Below are 18801 nucleotides of genomic sequence, written 5' to 3' on the forward strand. Positions count from 1 at the left end.
GCCATGCCCTGTTTCGAGGCATTCATGCTCTATTTTTAGAGGTTTCGAACTCTATTTGTATGTAGCTTTTGTATTGTTTTTGCAAGGAAAAAGTCAATAACTGTTTTGTAACCGATACAGTTCATCAGTATATCAGAAATTTCCTGCCTCTATATCTATGAATGAATGTATCACAGTATTTTTTATTCTTGTTATCTTTTTCCTCTGTTTTCATGTAGATTTAATCAGCTGGTTAAGGGTGACGACTGTTTTCAGAAACTACAGTAACTTAAATCGGTTTCAATAGGTGATGACTTGTTTCTGCCAGAGATGTTGAGATATCTATTGTTACAGTTTACATAGACAAAGCGAATGTAGTTATTTTAGTGTCCATGTGGGACCAAAAGTAATTCTGTGAACTTAAAATGTACAACCATTACGATAGACAACAAAAGTTAAACAAAGTAAATTAGACACAATCTGATAGACAGTGGCAGCAGCACTTTTATCAACAATAAGATGTGCATGGAATTTTAATATATAGGCCATCCACTACCACTAGAACCTCGTCGTTCCTAATCATCATTGCTCCACAATCAAGTTTAAAGTGAAATATCATTTATGTTATATGCTAAGTAATAATAATATGTCCTAAAGTATATAGGTGGTAGGCTGAGATAGGAAATAGTATCAAATGTATCCAGCAAAATTTCTCCAAACGGATGCTTCTTGTTTCAGATATTATTGTCATCGTTTCTGAAAATTGAATCTGGTGATGCCAACAGCAAACATGATTGCAAAAAATAGAGGGAAAATCATCAAAACTGCAGCCACAATACCCAACATGTCACGGTGAAATCCAAAATAATCTTCCAAAATGTCTTCTACTGATTGCTGAGATTTGCCATTAATTCTAATCTGCTTTGTCATATCTCCATATTGAGAAGTTATGAGACCATTCAGAGTCCAGGATGTTGGGCAAATCCAGTAGTACCATACCCACCAACCAGGAATTTGCTGCAATTATATTTCCCACAGATTTATCATCAGTAGAATGACCGTGGAAATATATAGTCAGCTGCTACTAGTAAGTCTAGAGAACAGTAGATAAATGCAATGTAAATTCATACATGTCTTAATGGCTCTGGGTACATTTATATATTTCTGCGTTTGAAATCTTGTAATCTTTTATGAATGCATTTAGGGTTCAGCACACTCACAGTTCTTGGTACGACGAAACCCGAGAAGAGATTAAAGATAGCATAAAATGCAGATGCAAGAATAGATGCAACTTGAGCATTCGGACTGATTGAAACTGTCAGCATCCCGTAGTATGTGAAATAGAGAAAAGTGCATAGGGTCACAAATAGGTACCACACAAATTTATAGGCCGACCAATGGTAGCCCATCATAGAATATGTGAGAATGCCATAGATTATTGCTTGGAGAAGGGTATATGGGAATTCTACTGCAACCTGCAACAAAAAAGAAACTAAAATCAAACATTTGAAATCAATGTAACAGCGAATACTAAAAGTTGTCTAGTTAGCTCAGATTGGTAGTCTGCTCTATTGGAAAAGCTTTGTTGAATTCAAGGAAAAGCTTAACTTTGATTTTTGTAGAACAAAGGTAACATACAAAACCCTATCAAGTTTTTCCCCAGTAGCAAGTTTACTCTTAGTCTTTGGCTTTCTAGTTCATTGCTTCATTATGACTCTATATGAAAATGTTCTGCTTGTGGCTCTGAGTTAATGCTCCTGGATTTAATTTGCAAAATAATGCTACTTTAAGGGAAAACATTGTAAAATATTTCTGGAATTACTAATATTAGGAACTTTACTCAATTACCTGTGCCCAAGCATATACACTACCAGAATACATTCCAGCCGCTTTTTCTCTATAGAAAACCTGGCGCTCTACACCGACAACAGGTTGCACAGAGGCGCAATTATTTATTCCTAGGAATATATTTGCAGCATACATGGCTCCCATCATCATGAACAGGTCTTGTTCGCTGTCTCTGTTGTAAAAATTCAGTATATGCAAATTCTCTTTATTTAATTATACTTGAATCTTAATAATTAAGGATTTGAATTCCAACAAACACACAGATATTGCTTACTATAAGTTAATACAACACTGAAATTCTAATATTCCTATGTGAATTATAGAGTGCCATATTTTATAGTGAAAAGATAATTCAACTCCAACGTCATGTCATATCGTCTTACATTTTTGTCCCTTGTTGCCAGTAGATGATACCAAAGAACAATCCTGAGATAAAAGTGAAAGCAAAACGGAGCAAATTGTAACCAGGACTTCTCCAATATGTCCAAAACTGCTTCCAAAAACAGCATGTAAATTGTTTCCAAGGATTCTGAGCATACTGAGTTGGGAAGTAAAGATCCTTGGCATCAGAAACAGGGGTACTTAACTCCTTAACTAGATGAAAATTTTGCCTGTACAAAATGCTATATTTTAGTATTTGAAAATAATTAAAAGATTCAAACCGAGATGGAGGATAAAGAGGTTCGAAATGCACTGTTGCAACGACCCTCTTCTGCAGTTACCTAAAACGATTTGATTCTCTGTAGATCTCAGCGAAATTTCTACCAAGTTTGTGCTCAGCAGCCACAGAGGTTACCTCTAACATCCATGTTGCAGGATTATACCCATCCCTTATCTTGGGAACACCCGGAATAGCCTTCAAGAAAATTAAACCAACATTACTCAAAACTTACCTCAGAATTTGGTCATAAAGGATGCCTAAGCAAAACCATAATTTCTTGGTATTTGGAGATTTTTTCTACCTCAAAATACTCTACTACATTTTTTGATTGATGGCCCAATGCACCAGCATAAATGATTTCACCTCCCCGCTTCATTAATAACAACTGCAATGAATGAAAATTTCACCTGAATTAGACTACACATCTAGATGAATCTACCATCCCCAAATGTCATACCCCATGCAATTACCTCATCAAATGCTTCAAAAATCTCAATACTTGGCTGGTGAATAGTGCAAACTACTGTACGTCCCGTATCCACCGTATTCCGGACTGCGCGCATTACTATAGCAGCAGCCCGAGCATCTAAACCTGAGGTGGGCTCATCCATGAATATGATTGAAGGATTTGCAACAAGCTCCACTGCAATTGTCAATCTTTTGCGTTGCTCTGTAGATAAACCGCTAACACCAGGACTGCCTACAAGTGCATCTTTCAAATTGTGTAATTCAACTAGCTCCATGACTTCGTTCACAAAATGCTGTAAAGAGATAAACTCATTGTCAGAAAAGCACCATAGAGACCCAAAAGATAGAGTTCTGCTCTGCATAGAAGAATATAGAAAAGCTTCTTACTGGTGACTTGTTTGCATAGATTTTGTACCTTCTTGGTCTTCAAATCTATTTCAGGTGCAAGGCGTAACCAAGCTGAATAAAGCAGCGACTCATACACTGTAACTTGTGGAGAGTGGATGTCGTTCTGCTCACAGTAACCTGATATTCGGGCAAATGTTTGTTGCACTTTTGGGAATCCTGAGATTCGTATGTCTCCCTCAATATAACCTCCAGTCTTTCGTCCTGAAAGGACATCCAGCAGTGTCGTCTTTCCTGCTCCACTCACACCCATTAAAGCTGTCATAACTGCTGGCCTGAAAGCTCCTGTTACATTTCTCAGCAAATGAAGTCTTTTCTCCTTCACTCCCTCCTTTTGCATTTCCTGTAACAAAATTGATGGAAATGTTCACCGGTTGTAGAAAAATTCAATATCATGTAAATGATGACTTCTCTGAGTTTCAGCTTAACTCTTACCACAGGCATGTCAACGTAATAATGGACATTTTGAAAAGAGACTACTGATGGCTGGAAATCTAATATCATTCCACGTTTTTCTTCCATGGAAATAGCAGAATGGGAGCCCTCTTGACTCCTTTTCAATCTATCAAGTGCTCTTGTCATATGTTGCACATTCAACTCATCTGCAAATATTAAAATAAAAAATAAAGTCAGACATATTCGACGTAGAATGGCAATCTTGGTGTGTAAAGAATTGCACTATTTGGAGAACTAATGCCCAATTAACTCCCTTTAGTCACTAAGATTTTAATGTTTATATAAGGTTGAAGTATACTAAATTTCTACATTAATTTTTGCGTATATATATATAGTTTAGTCAATTAGAATTAGATTTATGATTTAATAAAAATGATAGTACAAAATTCATAGAGTTAAATTCTGCTCCCTAGGCTGTATATTTATTATTTTGTGTAAAATAAAGCTATTGAATCTTATATCTGTATATATAATCTAAAGTGCCCACTGACAATTAGTGTCTTATGTTATCACTACTTATTTGGAGCAAATATATTAGTAACCAACATACTAAAAGGTGAAATTATTTTCGTAGGAAAGTATCAATTCATTTTTGCATAATGTAATATGAGATTATTCAAGGGTCTGGGGTCTATTTGATATTGTAGTAATCGTTCTTGTAGTTAGTAATTTTAACTTATTTTATGTGTAGAGTTGATATTCTAGATTTATCTTGTATTCTATGAGTTTTGTGGAAGATTAACTATTCTCTTAAGAAGTTGGACTTATTGTTTGTAATTGAAAATATGGTTGTTTACATACGATTTGTACTCTCTATTGCACCAAATCCTTAAAATACAAAGAATAATTATTTATACTCTATTACACTATTTATAATCTCTACTGTAACCACCTTGAAAATATTCATGATTTATAGTTTGCATTGTGTCAAGTCCTTGAAGCCCCGGTGATTTTGATGCCATCATTGATTCAAATAAAAATATCAATAAAAATACATATGATATCTTTTTTATATTTTGAAAAAATACATGCAAATATTCTATCACTAAAAGTAAATGCAAAAAAGAAAAAACAAATTTGTCACCTGTACTTTTCGCTTCAATTTTGGACATTGTCATTGGGTTTGATTTATTGTTCAAACCAACATTTTTATCTTCAAGACTATCTGGTATATGAGATAGCTTTTCTCTAGAAATCACAGCTTGTGAGTGCCTGAATGCTGCTTAAATTATAATATCATCCAAAATAAGTACAATACCATTTGTAATGTAAAATCTTATATTTTAGGTTGTGCAACAAACCTTTTGGTTGTCAAACTTACGATTCAAATATTTCAGAGAAAGGGTGTATCCCAAGAAGAATAATAGAGAAAATCCTATCAAGCATCCAAAGTCTATCCAATAAAATTCATTGTCATCGAAAAGACCCCGATTCTTTAGCAAATTTACACCCATACTCGTGTTTTGAAAAGTTGCCTGTCACAAGTAAAAAAAGTCAACATGATGATAAAATTGACTACAATGTTTATAAACTTGACCGAGCTTGACATTGAAATCAACATTTTGCACTAGATCTTCACTTTCTAACACTTGTAATAGCTAAACCAATAAGAATTTGAAGATGAAGCAAGCTACTGATTTGTGAGATTTTTCTATAAATTTTAAATATATATTTTTTTAAATAGAAATAAATTTTCCATATTTTTACAAAACTATTAATAACTTATTTTTTTACAATAATCTACATTTTTTAGAAGTGAAGTTTATGACATTATGAATAAAATTTTGTATAGAAAGAATAAAACTCTAATTTTTAAAATACAGATTTGTCACACCAATATCTAGTGTATGGATATGTTTTCATACTTTGTTGTTTCATATATCTTTTTTAGTTAATTTTTTAAGTCAAAGTAATTATAATTTGGATAGAGGTCTATGATGTCATGCATAACCTTTTTTGTATGCATTTGAATTAACTTAGTCCTTTTGTCTTGAAATGAGGATATCAATAACGGGGATAAAGATATTTTTTACAACTTTTTTCTCTATTTTCCTATTTTTCCAAATGTATGAAATAAAGACATTAATGTTGAATGAAAAACCTACATTTACAAGAGATGAAAATATAAATATATCAAGAAAATTAAATATATTCAAAATTATAATTTTTGGAGAGCTTATAATAAGGACTACATACTTACAAAATGAACATTCTAAATGAATTCATTTGACCAACCAAAAGGTACAATAAAAGTGATTATTTATCAAAATTTTGATATGCTCAAAAAAGACTCCATTTTAGATATGATTTAAGACCTGAGAGGTTCCATCCAAGGTGGTTTGATCTAAGAGGGTTTGATCTAACCCTAGTCAATTATCCTTCAAATGGGACCTCTCAAGGATTAAATCATTATATTTTCTAAAAAAATATGTGATTTCAAGCAACATTCAGGATGTACCATATTTGTAAACCATTATTGTGAGATTATCCTTCTTCAACCAATTCTTGAAAAGAAAAAAAAATTATTGAACTAATTCTTTACTTCCAAGAGCTCATATATTATTTTTAAATATAAGAGGTAAAATAAATCTAACATTATCAATTCCTTTGGCTACCAAATTGTATGCACAAAAAACTGAAGAGAGTATATTAAAAGAGAGATGCTCTCATTATGATAGTATAGTCAACAACATAATTATATAAAAATTTGGAAAGAGGATGATAGGAGATAAGAGAAGAAGTGGAAGGAACATAACAAAGTATACATTTCTATGTACTATCAAGCCCCATCATTTCAAAAATATTTAAGGTAGTGGGATTTTTTATAAAAGAGAAGGTGATAGTATTAATTGACTCAAGTAGTATTTAACTTCATCAATAGTAAATTAGTTATATACCTAATTTGGTTTGTCTATTCATCTCTAGAGTTTCAAGTACTTATCATAGGTGGTGGGATATTTAGTTCTAATAATTTCCATAGTATTAAGCTATTCGTGGGAGACTATAAATTATGATGTCTAATATTTTCAATTTTCATATAGATATTTGACATTATTTTTGGAGTCTAATGGCTAGCATCCCTATAAATTTCAATTTATTAAACCAATTAAATAAAACTTTTTTATATTGTATAGCTTGAGTTGGTCTAGTGGTGGAGAACTTGTGCTCTTGAATAAGAGGTCACAAGTTCAAATCCCACAAGGGGGTAGGGTATGTACACTTTATCAGTCCATAATATAATACAATTTCTCGTAGAATAGGGTGAGTAATATTTTTTTCTTTAATTCTAAACACTCCACACTTCACCATTTTTCCTTATGATACTTTAAACAATGGTATAGAAGTAATTCTCATGTAGAAATATGAGTTATGTAGTCAAATAATAGAGGTAATATGTTATGGGTATATAATTTAAAGTAAAGAAAAATCATGATAGAATATTATGTTTTTATGAAATAAAAATTATTCATTTAAAGGATTAACATAAATGTGTTATTAACATGTTAGGATATGACATTGAGATCATTTATAAGAAAGGAAATGGAAATATGATGGCTGATTTATTATCAAAAAGGATAAGAAGGATAAGGTATTATTATTTTCTATTTTAATATTAAAAGTACATTAAATTTAAGAAAAAATTAGTGTAAAAATTATTGCTAGATATAATGTCATTCAATAGTTGTAGAATGATCTAAGCAATTTAGATTAGTTTACTTAAAAAAGGGAGACTCCTTGTTGTATAAAGAGAAACTGTACATCTATCACATAAACATTGAAAGTTAGACATGAATCATGAAAGATTGGTACTTTTAGGTTTTTATATTTTATTTTATTTTTTACCATGACACAAAATCAAATGAAATAACAAGCTGATCAACACTTTCATAAAGAAAGATTTGAAGAAGTAAGTAGTTTTTATTGAGATTGTAATCATATAAATAAATTTTTCTTAAGTAATAATTTTGTTTTTTAAAAACTATATATGGTTCAAATAAAATTTTGTAGAAGATTATTAGTGTAGCTTGTCACATTGAGTTACCACCAACAATAATTGGAAGGCTGAACTGGCTGGTGAGAATATTGATGTGTTGCCTATGATTTTTCATAAGTCGTCTACCTTTACAATTGAAGACAATAAAAAATTAAGTAGACAAAATGCAAAGATTACTCAATAGAATGTGCTTTTGGAAGTGGAAACAACAAGAATTGAGAGTACAAAATGCTAACATTTTGCAAACAATAAAATCTCATATATATCACCTTTGAGAGTACAAAATGCTAACATTTTCTATATTGCAAACAATAAAATCTCATATATATCACCTTTCTCCAACGTGGAGCAAGAAATTCATTGACTGTAACTGCAGTTTCTCCATAAGACAAAGGTGATATCCAATATGCCCATCGCATCCATTTTGGAATTGAAGCTGCAACATGAACCATCATATTCAAATCAAATTATTTTGTCGATACTCTTGCATAGAAAAGCATCGTCAATACTTGTTAACATCTAAATGGTATGCATTGAAGAAATGATGAACATACGCCGTGGAATTATGTATCCACTAAGCACCAAGCTGATCATTATTGTTAGTGAAGCTCCAGTGTTAGCAATGACCATGGTTCGACAAATTCCAGCAAGAGCACGGAACAATGAGCTTGCCATTTGATGTATAGCAAAGAACATAAGAAACTGGCGAAAAAACCTATATTGAGTAAATGATTAAAAAGAATAAGTTTTTGATAATGTCAAAATGAAATCTTAGCAATTTTCATGTCAAAGAATAATTTAGGAAAGGAAGAAAAGAAGAAAGTGAAAAGTGCTCGATGGATTGCTATTAATTAAAGTGATTTAGAATAGATAAACCCTAAACAAGTCTCAAAAATATAATATACTATGATGATAATGTTAATGGCAACCATCGATGTATGTAAATGGTTTCTTGAAGCTCTCTTGGATGTACAAAGAAATGACAATCTTATCAACTCTCATAAACTTGTTAAATGATATCTCATTTTGATACGATAATGTTTTGGAATAAATGGGGTTTGGCTAAGAAATCATGTGAGGCCTGCCAAAAAATTAAAAACGGAATCTTAGAAGATATCATAACATTCATGCCCAATGATAGAGAGAAGGTTGGTATTTCATTATTAGATAGATGATCTCTTGGAATGTAAATGAAGGGTAAAAGAATCCTTATGATACAGACCTGCCCACTTCTGGGGAGTAACCAATCACATAATAAGTCATTGAGGTCCAAATAAACGATTCTAAAAGTGAGTGTGGGATCTTCAAAAGAAATCCCGGAAGAGTGTAAGCCCATGCTGGGAAGAAGTAGAGGTCCCTTTGTTTGAAAAACACTGGAAGCCGTGACAATGTCAGGGGTACTTCTTGAAAGCTATTGAACATCATGACGACGATTGAAAAGAAAAGAGCCCCATGAAGATAACTTCCAAGATCAAGTTGCGTTTCCATGTGTTTCCAAAGGAATACTGTCATTGTGATGAATGCAAGTATAACAAGCTGCAATGAAGGATTGGTTCATAGATGAATTAGTTGTTTATTCCAATCAATAACTTGGACTATCAGGACGAGATAGCTCACCTGGATTGTCTTGAAAAGATAAACAAATGAGTTCCGTTTTATTAGCAGCCAATCTCGGTTAAAGCATGCCTTAAACAACTCGACAAAGATGCCTTCTGGCTTTTGGACTTGTCATAACGCCTCAGAAGTTCATTTGACAGATCCTGTCCAACATGAGACTCTTTGAAATTCTCTGAAAATTGCTCTGCTGTAACATATTTATAAGGCTTTTCCTTATCAATCCGATATTTTTCTTGATCCTTTCTCGAAATAACCTGCACAATGTCTTCACATAAGTACTTGTCATACTGAGTGTGATGCTAAATCATGAAAATTTTTTACAGATATTAGATCATAAAGTGTGATTTAAAATGTTAATGTAAATATTTCATACACAATCAAATATAAAAATAATAAATAAATATTTACATAAATTATAGAAATAACAAATAAATATTTTGTAGAAATCTGATAACACTAATGAAAATACCTATAATGGATGTAGTGAAATATTTACCTCTTGGAGAAAGTCTGCAGTGCCCTTACGATCGGGGCACTTGAAGCCACAATTCTCAAAGAAGTCAAGTACAAGTTCACGGGGGCCATGATACACAATCTGCCCTTCTGACATTAATATGATGTCATCAAATAGATCAAATGTCTCAGGTGCTGGCTGGAGGAGTGATATCAGTACCGTTGCCTCCATGATGTGCACAAATTGCTGAAGGTACTTGACAATCTGGAACGTAGTGGAGCTGTCCAAGCCAGTTGATATGTCATCCATTAACAGAGTTTTTATCGGAGATACAATAAGTTCCCCTGGAGATGGAATGGATAGCAGTTACATTGACATGCTAAATAATAATATCTTGACCTACGAACAAACTAATCGAGAGGTAGAATCACACTCATTACCAGTCGTTACCCTTTTCTTCTGCCCACCGGAAATTCCTCTTACCATGGCATTACCAATCATGATGTCTGCACAGCTATCCAAACCAAGGACCTACAACAAGAGTAATGAAGATTGTAAACATAATAACAAGCATAGAATAGAGATATTTCAAAGATTAACAGGATAGTCATGAATAGTAAACCTGAGAATTGTTGGTTTTATCTTACATTATTAGTATATAGTTAGTACATAGGTTAGATAATTTTTTATATTTTTAAAATAGGTTAGATAAATGACAAATGAAGTAATTATTTTTATAGGTGGTTTTATACCAGAAAAAATAAAATAAGGAATTGTAATGCAATGGACAAAATCAGATTCAGTGTATGTATATTGAATACATTATATAGTTTTTAATATTTCCATCTCTAATCATGATGATGTTTCAAAATGCAGTTTCAATCTCTAAATTTTATTATGGTATAAGAGCACTTATCTGATTTTTGCAATGTGAAATTCGAAAGGTTAAAATGGTAATTATTTGTAGTTAGATTTGAAGTTTTTTTTCCAGGCCTGTGTTGTATATCTAGAGATTGGGTGTATAAACACGTATAAGATACAGATTATATATACATATACATTTAAAAAAATCATATTTATTATAAAAAAATTTACACTATTAATCAAAGACTCTCACATACATATTTAATTTTATATGACAAGAAATTCCTTAATTAATGAATATTCATATGACAGCAGCATATTAAATAATGAATAATGAACTGTATGAATACGCATGGCATGGAATAAATTAATGTCGTACTTAATTCTATCTTGGTCTCTATTCGCCTGCATAAACAAAATGGACATTAGTAATCCTAACTCTCGAAGAAGGTAGAGAAGAAGCCTTAAAAACTGCAGAGATTTTTGTTCTCGACTGATTGCATTTCTAGTAGCATAGCGACATGTGGATTAGATCAATTTTCGAGGATTGATGTGCTTTTGTGAGCATGGAGGCTATATGTTCAAATATATATAGTTGAAGAAGATTGCGAAAGATAGCGATGAGGATCGATGAGGCAGTAGCCATCTTTTTATTACCTAAGATTACTTAATGGTATGAGTGAGAGAATACATGAACTACAAACCTATTTCTAGGGGCATAGGTTGAGACTTACCGAGGTTAACGCTTATCAATCCATTACAATTAAACATTATTTTATGTTTTCTATGTAGGATATTTACAAGGTTGTTAGGTGATGTCCTTGATATATCCAAAGATGTATGAGGTCTAATTTTATAAATTTTTTGTATGATTGGACTAGTGTCAAATGTCCTCTAATGAGAGGCTTTTGATTCTCTCCCAAATTTGTGTGGCTGAAGCTAATCTGGCTTTAAAAACAGATCTTTCGTACAGCGTGTTAGCGACAGGTTAGTCAATCAAAGCCATTAATTGCAAAATCGACAGTGTAAAACGCGCGACTAACATGCATGTTAGTCAATCCGTACTGTAATTTTGGAGCCAGAATAGACGCATCCAATTTGTGTATCCTTAAACACGAGGGTTTAGTTTATTTCCTTGGTGATGAAATCTCAGATAAGCTCGTTAAGAGAAATAAAGATTAGGCGCTTTTGATCTCCAAGATTGCCTTGGAGTATGAGGACAGAGAGACTCGACCTGATAAAAAAGAACAAATCTAGAAATGATAAAAAAAGAAGAAAATGATGTTTTCTATTCCTGAGATCACCTTTTGATGCAAGAGGAGATCCTATAGACCACATTGTTGTCACAAAGATGATGGACAATGTTAACTCACCCTTACAAAATTAAATATACATCACGATTTAGTGAAAACGATGGATCGTTTGAGAAATGATTCTACAACACGCATGCTAGTAGTTTCTCGCAAAAGAATCTTGGACAAAGCGATGAGATCCAGAAATAAGGGGTTAGACTGCAAAAGATGAACAGGGAAATAACTAAATCCCAAGAAAATCTATACAGCATGGAGGCTATATGTTCCAAAGTATAGAGTAGAGATGTTTAAAGAATACGAGAATAATTATGAATACCAGACTAGATAATACTTTTTATCAACGTTTGCACGATCACGTAGTATTTCTCTGCAAAGAAGACACAAAAAATTAAGCTTTTCACCTTCAAAATATAATCTGTTTGCAGATTTCCTTTCAAACCCTTGATTGCAACAGCCTGAAAAAGGCAAAGGAACATTTTGGTGATAAAATGTATAGAAAAGAGAAAACCAGCAAAATCACATGTAGCCTCCTATCTGTTAACCACATTTTAAATAGGACAGTGTTAATGAGTTCTCACTTTCATGTACGTTTCTATATCGGCCTCTGGAAGAATCCCAGCTTCTTTTTCTCTTTTTTCAATTTCCAAGAGCAGTTCTGCATTTAGAATGAATAATAAAATGAGCCTCTACAAATTATAACTACATAAATGAAATCAAAATGATAACAGCTACATACCCTGTCTGCTACCCACTCCTTGGCAACGAGCTGAGAAATCAAATGTTTCTCTAACAGTCATCTCCGCAATATGTAAATCATATTGGCTGATATAAGCTGACGTCTTTTGAGGGACAAATTCATTGAGTTCGAATCCGTTATATGAGATATTGCCTGTTACCTGTCTCAATAAACATTACAAATTGATTGAAAACAATTGAATCAAATGCAGAGTTTTTACCAATCAAGAATCCTAAATGTGTTACTTGGCTTGTACTTAACCATTTCTATACGCATAAATTAATGAAACTTCATAATAATAATGACCTTCAATGTTGGATTCAACATTCCAGCAAGAGCCTTGAGCAAAGTTGTCTTCCCACACCCTGGTGGACCTAACAGAAGAGTGATCCTGCCTCATATTTGTAATTTTAAATAAGTAATTTGTCATAAAGGGTGACCCTATATCATATTTGTGAAGCAACTTTGTGTTCTGTATGGATCTCTGATGTTAAAAGGCATGAATTCATTTGATGGGTGTAATGGAAGTGATTGCAAACTGGTAAGAAAAGAATGCAATCTCTCTGACAGTTTGAAAGAAGTTTGTACGGATATTCACAAATTAGTTACCTTGAAGGCTTGATGACACCGCTAACATCTTTTAGTATAGTAATTTTTTCTTTCTTGGATGGAGAAAGATGCACCATTTCCAGAACACCCTAGGTTCAAACAAAAACATCGAACAATAGTATTCCAATCAGTCAATGAAACCCAATCAAATTGTAATACCCAATAAAAATAGTTTTGTTGTAGCAAAGCTCCAAGATTAATAAGAGCAAATCATTTTCAAGCACAAATAGTACAGCAAATTACTGAATAATAGAAGAATTGAAGTGTGTGGCTTTATTATTATACCTGCAAAATATTTGTTGCAGTATTCCAAAGTGTTGGAAGAGCTCTGAAACCGATGTGGCAATGTGCATTCACAGTCAAGTTTTGGTATCTCATTTCTACTGTAGGCAACTCTAAACCCACACTGTATAACAAATAAAAGTTTGAGATTAAATAATAAAAGTTTAGGAATTGATGTATTTTTCTCCTTTGCATTCTTATCATTTTAGTTTTTCTTTGTGAAATAAATTTCTTATTATTTATTTTTCTAAAATATAGTTCTTATAATCTTGTTATTTTTTATCAATAATTTTTTATTTAAAATTGAATGTATTTTATTTTTTTATAATTTTTTGGATGCTAAAAATTTAAAGTATTTTAATAAATAAAATAAATATAAAAATTGTATAGATGTTATTAAGAGATTTTTTTCATTGATATATTTATTATATCTTTTAACTATTATTTTATGAATTATTTATTCCATGTCCTTATATTATGAGATAATTTTCTATTTTTTTTAATTTATTGAACTATACAACTTTTTCAATTACTTTTAAAAGTTATTTTTCTATAATTTAAAAAATAAATAAACATTTCAATTCACATTTTTAATTTTAACTAATAAGAGATTTATTAGTTTAATATATTCAATTGAATTAAAAAAATATATAAAGTTATTTTTTCACTTCAAATTAGTTTATTAATATAGAAAAATGTTTTGATTTAGACAACAACTTGTAATTGTAATTAAAATAAATAAAAAGTGTTTTAAGGGGAAAATGGCATTTTTAAAATAATAAAAAACAAAAATTATTTTATGTATTTATATTTTTTTTTTAATTTTTTTTGGATAAAAGTGGCTAAGCCGGTAAATTTTTTATTTTTTTTTACATATTTATATTTATTATTACCTATTAATGTTGTGTTTATTATTGTATTAAGATACCTTGAAATAAAAATGACAAGACTAAAAAATTTATTTCTTTATCTATTTTTTAGATATATTAGTTTAAACAAGTAAATTGATTTATTAAAAATATTAGGAATTTTTTTTTTTATATTAAAAATAGAGAGATCAAAAAAGAGAGTACAACCAACGAGAGCCTGAAAGGAGGCCTCACATCAAAGTAGCAATAGTACTATTACAAAGAGGAAAGCTCAGATACATCGAAAGTGAAAAATATTTATACAAATTATTAATTGGTAATTGTACATTTATTATTATATTAAATATTTTGATCTATAATGATTGACAAATTAACATATAAGACAAAAAAAATATGTCCAAAACACAAGCTTGCAATCAATAACAATGATTTGAACTTTGATAGCTAAAACAACAACACCATTTAACTCTCATATATATACATACACATATACATATACATATACAGATGTGTGTGTGTATACATATGCATATGTATATACATACATCTACACACACACACACACATATATATATGTGTGTGTGTGTATATGTATGTGTATACATATATATACACATACACACATACATACATACATACATATATATATATACATACATACACACACACACACACACACACACACACATATATATATGTATGTATGTATGTGTATATATATGTATACATACACACACACACACACACACACACATATATATATTGTGTGTGTGTGTACATCTATATATATACATACACACACACACATATGTATATATATATATATATGTATATGTATATGTATATGTATATGTATATGTATATGTATATGTATATGTATATGTATATGTATATGTATATGTATGTATGTATGTATGTATGTATGTATGTGTCTATGTATATGTATATGTATATGTATATGTATATGTATATGTATATGTATAATTTATTTTTATTTTATATTATGATCCTTATCCTTATAAAGAAATGAATCTTTACATCCATTTTTATGTTGTCATGATAATTTGTCTAGAACATAAAAGAAATTTTGTTAACACACTTATCTCATTACATTTTACTCCTTAAATAATTATTAAATAATTATTGAAATAATTAATTTAGTATTTAGATAGAAAATATTTTACTACTTACTTGTCTAGCCTCCTCCTTAGTTTCAGAAGGAACTTTTCACTATCATTCTCTTATTATATTAAATATTTTAATCTATAATGTTTGACAAATTAACATATAGACCAAAAAAATATGTCCAAAACACAAGCTTGCAATCAATCACAATGATTTGAACTTTGGTAGCTAAAACACCAACACCATTTAACTCTCACCCTATAAGATGAACCCATCAATATATATATATATATATAATTTAATTTTTATTGTATATTATGATCCTTATCCTTATAAAAAAATGAATCTTTACATCCATTTTTATGCTGTCATTATAATTTGACTAAAACATAAGAGAAATTGAAATTTTGTTAATGAACTTATCTCATTACATTTTACTTCTTAAATAATTATTGAAATAATTAACTCCTTAAATAATTAATTTACTATTTAGATAGAAAATGTTTTGCCACTTACTTGTCTAGCCTCCTCCTGAGTTTCAGAAGGAACTTTTCACTGTCATTATCTATTTCCCTCATCATTTTCTCAACCAGCGTGTGCCTCTCCAAAGGCTTGAGATCACCCACATCCATAACATGACTGTTTATGACTTTGCCACCTTTCATTATGGAAGATTTGATCCTCTTATCGCTTGCAACTTTTGGGTTGGCTGCCTCCTCGTCATCTTGCGCATCCCCACTGCTACTGAAACTCACACTACTATTTCTCACCATTCCCACAACACCCAATTCATCTCTACGTGACTTAAACACTTCTCTACACACTCTCTCAGCCATTTTTCAACACTAATACTAAATTCAGTCCTCTCTGCTGATTTTTTTCAAGTAATGGAAAGCAACTGCTGGCCAGTTGTAGAAATCAACAGAATGCGCTTAAAGGATTCTGAGACAACTGCCCATGTTCATTCCCTTTTATGGCATTATTGCTCTACAAAAATTTGCATGGAGCTTTGTATTTATAATTGCAATAATCACTGTTAATCAATTTTAAATTATTTAACTGAATCGGAAGAGCTATCAAAATGTAGAAACAATAATTGTTCATAGCACAGAATATCTCTCTGCATTCCGATAGAAGATAGGATATTCTTCTGTCGTTATCCTTCAAGATAGGAAAATAATAACAAAGGACAATTTGTTATTATCGAGTTTTGAGGGCATAGATCATCTTACAATGATCGTTTATCCGGAGGTTTGACTTAGTTTCCATAAATGAATTTGTTGTCATTATATTGTCGGCATATGCTTCTCCACTCTTCTTAGTTTCCATGAAAATGTTTAATAATACATTTACTTCAATTAAGTTTTTAATTTTTTTTTTTTTTCAAATAATTTTAAGTTATAGAAAAATTTGAAATTATTTTGTAAATAAAAGTTTTATTGATGATTTAAGTAACTCTTTATAAAGGCTTTTATAAAAAACACATATGTTTCATAGAGAAATTTCAATGTTAAGAATTCAATCAATAAGACATAAGACATATATATTTGGTTAAAGAACATATAAAAAATTTGTATGAAACATTTTTTATTTATTTATATGAAACAAATTGAACATATAAACTTATATATCTCTTTTTTATTTTTAATAAGCTAATAATATATTGCAAATTAATGTCCAAGGGGTTGAGCTTAACTGGTTAAAACACTCGGTTCTCATTGTGGAGACCAAAGTTCAATTCTCAAGTTCAATTCCCAATAGGGACATCTAAAATGAATTCTACGTTGTGTGGCTTCGGCCTATTACCTACCAAAATAAATAAATAAATAAATAAAATAAAATATTGCAAATCAATTAAATTATCTTAGAATGTAATTTTTATAAATCAATTTTAACTTTTTTAATAATAATTTTTTTTCCGAGAAAAATAATAAAAATAATGAGTGACACATGATAATGTGAAAACCTTGCTTAGTACTATATGATGAGTCTCGAATAGAATTTGAAGACTAAGATAAGAAAGACTCTCTCAATCTAAAGGGAGGTAGTAGCATCAAGCTTGGTAAGCAAGAAAATATGGATACTTTTTTCCTAAAATTAGGAACCTTAAATAAATGGAAAGAAGAAAAATAGGACATATGAATGTGATGAAAAAATCATAAAACATTAAAACATAACCAAAATATAAGATCATGCATCAAATAGTACAAGAAAATAAGGATATGTTTTCCTAAAATTAGGAACCTTAAATAAATGGAAAAAAGAAAAATACGACATATCAATGTGGTGCAAAAATCATAAAACATTACAACATAATCAAAATATAAGATGACACATCAAATAATACACCTCACAAAAGTCTAAATGTTAAAAAGTAAATCTCAATAAATTTATGTCAAAAATAAAATTAAATATCTATAAAAAAAATAAGGAAGAAATAAAATTTCTACAAAATTGAATATAATTTATATGGTACTATTTAATTTAAAGAATTATATATTTTAGGGAAGCACTATTAAAATTTAAGAAAAATAGGTTTCATTCAAGAAACGCAGCTTAGTAAAAGATATGTGTTGGTGTAATTATTTATTCATCTCGGATATAATTACATTTACTTAAGTTTACTTAGGTACATGCATAACATTGGAGCTTGCATATGAGACACTTAGGGAGATGTGCATACATTGGGAGTTTGTATGTAGGAGAAATTCCACCTTTTATTGTGTGATCTTGTTATTACTTTATCATATCCACTTATTGTGGAGTAATAATTCCACCTTCCGCGAGTGATCAACCTCATGTGGAGTATTTTACTATTTTTCCTACCTACCTCTACCTACCTACCCTTGCATCTCATTGAGCCACATGTCATCATTGTGTTCTCTCTTGTTTCTCAGTCTTGCCTTTATAAGAAGGCTCATCTGCATTGTATGTAACTATTATCGATAATCTAGTTGATCTCTTTTGCATCTTGATAGAAATATAGTTTATTCTTCTCATATTTTACTCTCTCTTTTCATTGTGCTATCTACTGGTCTCTTTGATCTTGGTTGCTTCAAGCATAATCTCACATGGTATCAAAGCGGTTGGAGGACTATTGCATAGCCTTTGGAGAGATTTT

At 30.7% G+C, this 18801-nt stretch overlaps 1 pseudogene; it reads right to left on the minus strand.

Moving 5' to 3' along the window:
• Positions 1 to 726: 726 nt before the first annotated feature.
• On the minus strand, positions 727 to 16312 carry LOC131076764 (ABC transporter G family member 35-like; annotated as a pseudogene).
• Positions 16313 to 18801: the final 2489 nt, after the last annotated feature.

The sequence above is a fragment of the Cryptomeria japonica genome, chromosome 11 (genome assembly GCF_030272615.1).
Source record: "Cryptomeria japonica chromosome 11, Sugi_1.0, whole genome shotgun sequence".
NCBI lineage: Eukaryota > Viridiplantae > Streptophyta > Pinopsida > Cupressales > Cupressaceae > Cryptomeria > Cryptomeria japonica.